Raw genomic sequence first — 9,512 nt, 5'->3', positions numbered from 1 at the left:
TTCAGTAGATGAATGGATAAAGAAAACGTGGTATATGTACACAATGGAATATTACTCAGCATTAAATGAGAATAAAATCATGGCATTTGAAGGTAATTGGATGTAGTTGGAGAATATAATGCTAAATGAAGTAAGCCAATCCCCCCAAAACAAATGCCAAATGTTTTCTTTGATTTAAGGCTGCTGATTCAAAATGTGGTTAGGGGTGGGGGGCATTGGAGGATTAGATGAACTTTAGATAGGACAAAGGGAAAGGAGGGGAAGGGAGGGGGTATGAGGGTAGGAAAGTTGGTGGAATGCAATGGACATTATTATACAAATGGTGTGACTCTACTTTGTTGTGTACAACCAGAGATATGAAAAATTGTCCTCTATAAGTGTAATATGAATTGTAATGCATTCTGCAGTCATAGATAACAAATTAAAAGAAAATAAAATGCTTTTAATATAAGATATTCTACTTAGTAGAAATATAATATTCAGAATTTTCCTTGGTATTATTATGAAACGTTTATTGAGTATTATGGACCATAGAAAATTTATATGATCTAATTTATGATATTGAACTGGAATAGAAATTTTTAAGAAGCTCCTAAATGACATTTCATGCATTTATTTTGGGTTTTGGAATGAATCAAGGGGTTAATAACAAACATACTTTAAAATAAAACTTTTTTCCATAAAAAAAGAATGGAGATGTTTAAACTTACTGAAGTGGTAATACAAATTTCAATAATGAGATATTTTGAATTATCCTGTTTGTATAAGTTCAAAGGGTTTGCTAGTATCTAGTTTTATTTGGGAAAAAAATGGGTACTTTGCTATTCTGCTAGATGTATGACTTGATACAAATTTCATGGCAAATCTAGGGAAAGTCTATTAAATTATTTAAAACTCTGAAATGTATACATTTTCCACCTAATGACCCTTCAAATAAGAATCTTTCCTACATAAATAATTGCTTTAATTGCTAGAGTTCATAATGACTTTTTGCCATTCTGTTTCTTATGGCATTATATATTATGGAGAGCTCATCAACAATAAAACATTTCAGACAATCCAAAACACAATCAATAAGAATTTGGATTATTATGTTGTATTTATTATATAAAATAAAGTTCTGAACCCTACATTGAACTGCCTCTGGTTGCAGTGGTGCATGCCTGTAATACCAGCTTCTCGAGCCGCTCGTGGAGGATAAGGCAAGAGGATTTCAAATCAAAGCCAGCCTCAGCAATAGCAAGATGCTAAGCGACTCAGTGAGACCCTGTCTCTAAAGAAAACACAAAATAGGGCTGGGGATATAGTTTAGTGCTCGAGTGCCCCTAAGTTCAATCCCTGGTACAAAAAAAATACAATGAACAATCAAGCATGCCCAGTGACTTAGGAGTCTGAGGCAAGAGAATTGCAGGTTTAAGGTCAGCCTGGACAACTTAGAGAGAGACTTTGTTTCAAAATTCAAAAAAAATGAATGAACAAATGAATGAATGAATGAATGAATAAATAAATAAATAAATGACAAAGAGCTGGGGACATAGTTTGGCATAAAGTGCCAGCGGGTTCAATGCCCAGTAATGCCCCAAAATACAAAACAAAACAAACAAACAAACAAAAAAATGGCTGAATATGTAGCTTTCTTTCCTGCTTTGATTACTTTTAATTAATCATTGTAATAATTTTTCAAAGTAATTTTTCTTCATATTTATTGGTACATAGAAACTATACAAAATAGTAAGTTTCATTGTGAATTTTTCATTTTAATTAATAGTTTTGATAGTCACAGAGAAGACTTATCAGGATTGAACTTTGTTCTGGTTTGCAGAGAAAACTATGTTGTTCCTTTTGTCTGAAGCTAGTGTTGTAGTCTGTATTGAATATGAATAGATATGTAGTCCTAGAAGACCATAGTTTGGGGTATGTATGTGGAGAATGGGTATATATATGCACGTAGCTTTATTGAAGAATAAGAAGTTACTGGAACATGTAAGTTCTACAATAATGCTAATAAAGACAAATATATCATCATTTCATAGACTTTAAATTCAATAGCCTTAAAGGAAATGCTTTGTACAATACCCAAGACATAGTATATGGTAATGTTTTCCATAATGTATGAAATAGATGAATGATGGAATATCATATAATAATATTTTATTACTGATGAATTGGAGATTGAGTGTGAAGATTATAAGTTATTATAATAACATTACTAGAGAAGACTTACAGGAAGACTGTAAGTTACATGGAAACTCTATGGCATTTTACATAAGAAACTTGAGCATTTTTAGATTTTGATATCTGTGGGGATCCTGGAACTAATCCTTCTCGATACTGAGGAATAACTAGTACAAAATGACAGAAACAGCTTGAAAAATAAAAAGCTTTAAGCCCATATCAGAGTATATATTCACATGTTCAACATCTCTAGATTGAATTCACTGTGGATCAAAATTATTCAGAAAAATAAATGCATCTGTATTGAACACGTATAGACTCAATTTCTTATTGTTCCCTAAATAATAGAGTAGAAAAACTATTAGAATAGCATTTTTATTGTACTTGGTATTATAAGCAATTTAGAGATGACTTAAAGTGTACAGGAGGATACACATAAGTTATATGAAAATGGGATAGCATTTTATATAAGGAATTCAAGCATCTACAGATTGTGGTTTCTGTTGGGAGCCTGGAATCAATCCCTCAGGATCCTGAGGAATGACTGTAGCACAAAATGACAGAGGGTCTGGCAATGCTTACCATGGACTTAACTTCACAAGTAAGATAAAATTCACTGTCAGAATGACCAGAGAGACAGATTGATCACAAAGTTTAACTGCCAGAAGTGTTACGAGGTGATGTTCCAAATAGAAAAATTGGATATGGTGTTCAGACCATTTGGGTTGTTCTTATGTTTTTATATAGTAGCTCAAGTCAGTGTGAAAGCTGTGCCTTACTAATCCTATGGGACATGGCTATAGTACATTTTGACTATTCTGTTTGTTTGTTTAGAGAATCATACTTCACTTAACATATTGACAATGAAGTGAACTTAAAGAAAACGAATTATACTAAAATACCAACAATGTCTGTGCTTGCAAAAATTCATGAGACTGATTTTGAAGAACAAAGTACAATAGCAAAAAATAAGCCTTGAATATTTAGAACGCAAGTGAAAAGTAGTCATTACTTACAACTTCTAATTTTTTCAAGTTCTCTCATGATTGTAGGCATGTCAGAGAGACTAAGGTCTCTGCTTCTTGTAACATGTTTTGCAGATGTTTCCTCATTTCTGCTGTGTTCTACTTCAGGCTCTTCCTGGACCTGCCATTTCTTCTCCCCAGCTTGCCAACTTCTCCCATTCCAAGTACGCATTCTGAGTTCTGATCAGTCCCATGTCAGAAGCTATCCATCCAGATATCCTTTATTGGAGAGTGGCACATCTCTCTGTCTTTCCTGAGAAGACTTTAATGCATCCCCTCCCCCCACCATTCTTTTCTGCTTTGTGTGTTTTTAAAGAAGAGACAAAAAAAAAATCCACCTAGAAATTAATTTTCTTTATCAGATTTATTTTTAAAGAACATGTTCCAAACGGATAATATGTCTTCCTTCCAAGCTCCGGATATTTGGGAGAAAACTGCTAGAGACACAGATAATCCTGCTATGGTATTCTTTTGTAAGTTGGTTACATCTGCACACCTCTACTATGGTAGTCTGGCTAGAACACCACTGACAGTTCATGCAAATGAGTTATTTAGATTTCCATGGAAATTCTGGACAGTACAACTAGGAACTAAAATAAAGCAGCAAGACATAAATAGATATATGAGGAAAAAGTAAAAAATCATTTGCATATGTTTATTTGCAAGAAAAAAAAAACACTCAGAATAACTAAAAAGATCCGAGAACTTTGGAAGAATAACAAGTTAGATACTATAGTTTTTTAATTTGTAAAAATCACTTAGAAAACAATGACAAAAAGTCACAATAGAAACAACCACATGATATTTTGAACAAATGTAAAGAGAATGTTTAATACTCAAAAAGAAAGACAAAGAGAGCTCCCTAAAATTTCATTAAAGTCCATTTAAGGTGCGCATACATTGAAAGACATATATCAGATAAAATCAAATAATTCTATGAATACAGAAGCTATTTTCATATTGATCTACACAATTAAAGTGAACCCACTGAACCCATCACATTTCAAAAAAAAAAAAGTTCATCTATTAGAATAAGGATAAACATTGCCAAAGAAATAGCTTCTTCATGTAGTGGATATTAAATAAACTATGTATTCTTAAATATTAAACTATGTGACATTAATAACAGGAAAGACAGAAGGAAAAATAGGAAAGTATGCAAAGTCTATTTTATATGAAAAAAAATAATATTTGAAAAATGTAAAATTTTAAATCGGGGATTTACTAAGTATTTAATTAGGAAAAAAGGTAAATTAGATATGTCTGAAGAAGGATAGAAAACATGAAAGAACAATGAAATGTCTAAGAAGTGAAAAACTAAATAGAAATTATTTTAGAACATTTGCAGTTTATCAAACATATATGGAACGTCTACATCTACAAAGAAATTATGATAATATCTAATTTTCTTTTCACCCCATACTTTGGGCTGAATGGAAAGCTTGGCCACTGTCAGAAAAATTATCTTTAATTCATGAACTTACTTATTAAGGACGGACTGAGCTCAGAAAGTAGAAGCAACAGTAGTCTGGTCATTACTGCAAGCCATCTGTGAGTTGATGCTCATTGCTCCCATGAGAAGACCTCCTCAGCCAGAGTCCCAGCAACTGCCTGGGGCAGTAAGTTAAGCTCTCTGCTCTCCACCCCCTCCACAAGACCTAGTTTTAGGGCAAAGGTGCCATCTGAGACTACAAAAGGAGATCAGTATTAACAGGGATTTTACAGAACTAATTAGAAGCAAAATAGCTATCAGTCTCCCTCTCAGGAATGTAAGCTATTGAGAGAATTCAAAAGATTAACTCCCTGCATTGGAAAAAAAAATAAGAATTTTAAAAATTATAAAGCTAAAAGAAATTTGATAACAAAGTACTAGTATAGTAGAATATAAAGGATATGTAACAATGAAACATTTTGCTGTGTTTAAAAAAAAAACATAAAAGTTAAGGGCCCACATCTTCCTTTATTTAAAGCAAACTTGCTAAAAGTTGTGGATCATTTGTTTCTGCACTTGTTACTCAAACCAGGGCTCTCTGTGGGGGAAACTTTCTGGTATTCTCAATCATTGCTTATCATCCAACGTGTAATCCTGGACAGAACTGAGTCACTGTCTCAGACTATAGCCTAGAGTGACAGATTATTTACTAGAGTACAGGAAAATATTAATGCAAGAATATTTTCAGCTGATGCTGACTGAGATCATCAAAGGCAAAACAGGAAATATTTCCACTCCTTGCCTTATTATGTTGTCTTCTGCTTATATATAGAAAAAGTAGGAAAAAAATTTATTCCTACAGTAGTTCAAATGAAATATTTATTTATTTATTTCTGTGGTATTGGAGATTGAACCCAGTGTTGCTCTACCACTGAGCTATATCCCTAACATGTTTTATTAATTATTCTGAGACAGGATCTTTTTAAGATGCCCAGTCTGGCCTCAAACTGCAATCCTCCTGCCTAAGCCTCCTGAGTCACTGAGATGCACCAACAAGCCCAGCTACAAAGTATTTTAAAAGTTGATAGAGTACCTGACTTCCATTTTGATGTACTTTTAATTTACTCATCTCAAATTTGAAAGATGAAGAGATCCTCCAAGTTTATTATTTACAGAAATCATTTCAGATTGATTTATAATCTCAGTCTTTCAAATTCATGTTAGTTTCTCATTACATTATATTGCAGAAAACATTCAATAATGTATTCCTTATAATTCAAGAGTAACTGATAATTCAGTTAAATAGAAAATTAATTTTTCTCAGTGTAATTTGGTGACGATTGGATGAATGAAGTCCTACATTATAATGGGTTTTTTACTATAAAATTTAAAACTTTTTAGTTCAAAATGTCCATCTAATCATATTGCATATCACAAATTATTTTACAAATTAAGTGGCATCATCGCTATAAATAGTAAGACAAAAATTATGTAAATCAAACCAAGACCTTTGAAATCTCTAAGAATTCAGTGAAGCATTTATGCAATATTGCAGCATTGCCTTTTTTATACAAGCTTTGCAATTTTGTTTTGAAATTGAAAGTCTGTCTGTGAAGCAAAGTCCCTAGGATAACTAAATGAAACAAAGACATGATGTCATTGTGATTATAAAATATTATAAGAATCACTAGCTATGTGTGCAAGCTCAGTGACAGAGCACATGTTTACATGAGCCTCTGGGTTTAATCCCAAGCAACAACAATAAAAACAAACAAACAAAGAAAAATAAACAAAAAAATGCACTTGTTTCAAATTTCTTATGTCTGTGTTGGTCACTGGTAAAAGCATAAAGTTATCTCAATGTGATGTTTTGATATATGCATACATTGTGGCATTATTAAATCAAACCTATAAACATATAGTCACCACCTTACCATAACTGTCTCATCCACCCAACTTTAATGTAGGTATTACAGTTTGTAAAGAAACATATGGACAACTCAGGAGGTTGAGATAAGAGGATCAAAAGTTTAAATTCACTGAGCAACTCAATGAGACTTCATCTCCAAATAAACAGTACTAAGGTCTGGGGCCTAGCTCTAAAGTAAAGCACCCCTGGGTTCAATCCCTAGTAATGCAAAAACAAAAAGAAAGAAAGAAAAAACAAAAAAGAAAGATTTAAAACATTTAATTAAATATTTCATGTATTATAATTTCAATTATAATTTAAGATAATTGTGCTGAGACATGCATAATGTTATGTTTTATTGTAAGGAGGTATTTCAAATTACTTTAAATGTTAGGGAAAGTATGTTAAAATGATTTTACCTACAGCCAGAAGTATAATAATCTATGTCAATATTTTAACCTATAATATTAAATGTTATTCTCCCCATGGCTGAAGAAACAAACCATATTTTAAGTTGCTGAGACAAAATACCATGTAATAAAGCAATATAACATTTCTATTTCTTATATTTTTATAAAACAGTAATTGTGAAGAGGAATGTTTTTATTGACATACCTTTTACACTGCAGCCCATTTTGGACTAAGAAAACCCTAAAGGATCTTATTTATTCATAATCTTTGGCATTTATTTATGGATAGCATAAATTGTTTTAGACTTAATTTAGCTTCATATTTAATCTACTTACTCTGTTTAAGAATTGTATTTAAGAATTGTACTTTATTTAAATAAATATCTGACTCAATTTTCACCAAGGCTATAAATGGAGAAAAAAGTGACTAATGCTAATAAAACTTAGATAAAAGGAAAATAGTCTAAGATATTTTTTGAACTGTCATAATATGATTTTCCCCAGATGACTATATATTCAAATAGATGCAGCTATAATATATAGAAATATATTATTTTCCTTCTGTTTCCAATCAGAAGACCTAAGTTACCATTTTCTGCCAAGTGCAACCTCAAAATTTAGGATATCCAATCCTGCAAGATATTTACTAGCCTCTTTTTCTTTTTGATTAAAAAAAGAAAAATATGACTTCTTCCTTTATTCTATCCTGAACATTCATGAATATTTTATTTCTTTCTGAGTTCACATTAATGTTTTTACTCCTTAAAGTTTTTGTTTGTTTATTTGCTTGGGTTGTTTGAACAAATTCTTATATATGGAAAATGGCTTTAGTGATTGCACTTAACTCTGAACAAGAGGCCATATGCCATGCCCATTAAGGATCACTGGAGTGGTTATATTACAATACGGAATAAATCAAGTGTGTCCATTTATTTAGAATTTATGTGACACCCATTGTAAATCTGATAGGAAGAAGAAATAAGCATAAAAAATTATAAAGGGAAGGTAAAACTAATGTTATCTTCATAAGACACAATCATTTATAGAAAATCCAGAAGACTCACCTTAAAAACTAATATAAACAGAAAATGACTTTGATAAAGAAACTAGGCTTGACCTTCATGCACACACAGACAATACACAGGAATGGCATTTTTTATATACATACAAGAGCTAGTTACAAAAAGTAAAAATGGCATTTAGGCATGTAAATAAAAAGAAAATACCTAAGTAGAAACCAAACAAGAATATAACAGAAAACTTGAATATATAGGTAGGTATATTAATATTATAAATACACTTATTCTTATTTTTCAACTAGGCAAACCCATTCTAAGGTTTATATAGGGAGAAATAAATGCACATTAGTCAGACAATAGTTTTTAAAAGAAGTGAATGAAAGCATTTTACTTTAGCGATTATCAAAAACATTTTAAAACAAGAGTGTGGTAATGGCACATGAATTCAGTGAAAAGATCTATTAAAGCCAATATAAAAGACAAATATATAGTAACTAAGAGACTGAGTTGTCATATCAATTCCTTAGACACAGATTTATTCAATAAGTGGTTGTAGTATAACAGGCATTTTGGGGGAAAATAAGTAACATCTAAACCATTCCTTCACACAAAAAATTGAGGTGGATAAGAATAGCAACCACGCTCATGAAAACATAATACTCATTAAACTTTCTATAAGAAATAGGACAACGTGTTTATAAACATGAATAGTGAGAGAATACAATCGTGAGAACCTACGGTAGAGAAGAACAAAACTTGGAAATCATAAAGATGGATAAATTTCATCACCAAAACTATATACACTTTAGCACAGTAAAATCAGACAAAACAGTTACAACCTAAAGTACAAACACCAGCTGGATAAATTTTTTACATAAATATAACACAAAGTGGCCTAATTTCTTTAATATATACAGAGCTCCTACCAATCGATGATAAAAAGGTCAGAAATCCAATATAAGAAAAGAGCAAAAGACATGAAATGCCAGTTCACATAAAGAAAATATAAATTATCTTTAAATATGTGAAAAATTGCTCAAACCTAGTAATAATAATAGATATTCAAAATCATGTGGTGTTATTTTCATCAGGTTGACAAAATATGAGTGCTAAGACATTGTAGTGGCCAAGCTTAGAGAGGCCTGCTTTTGGTGAAGAATAGATGGAAGGATGAATTTACACATTTTTTCTAAATGACAATTTCATTATTTTTATCATAATTATAAATGCACATACCCTTAACTCACAATATCATTTCAAGCAGTCTATCCTAATGAGTTTGTCTGACTCTTGTGTACAGAATGTATATTCACTGCAATATTGCTAGCAATATTAAAAAATTATAAACAACTTATATGTCCATCAAAGGGGATTTACAGTACACAAATATTATGCAGCCCTCTACAAATATTGGAGAGGTAATTTCTGTGAAAAAAGCAAGATGCATGTTTATATAATTTAATAACTATTTTAAAATCACATTTGTATATACATACCCATTATATGTATGTATATATATATATATATATATATATATATATA

This window comes from Marmota marmota, unplaced genomic scaffold, assembly GCF_001458135.2.
Source record: "Marmota marmota marmota unplaced genomic scaffold, marMar, whole genome shotgun sequence".
Lineage (NCBI taxonomy): Eukaryota > Metazoa > Chordata > Mammalia > Rodentia > Sciuridae > Marmota > Marmota marmota.
This window is presented reverse-complemented; position numbering follows the sequence as displayed.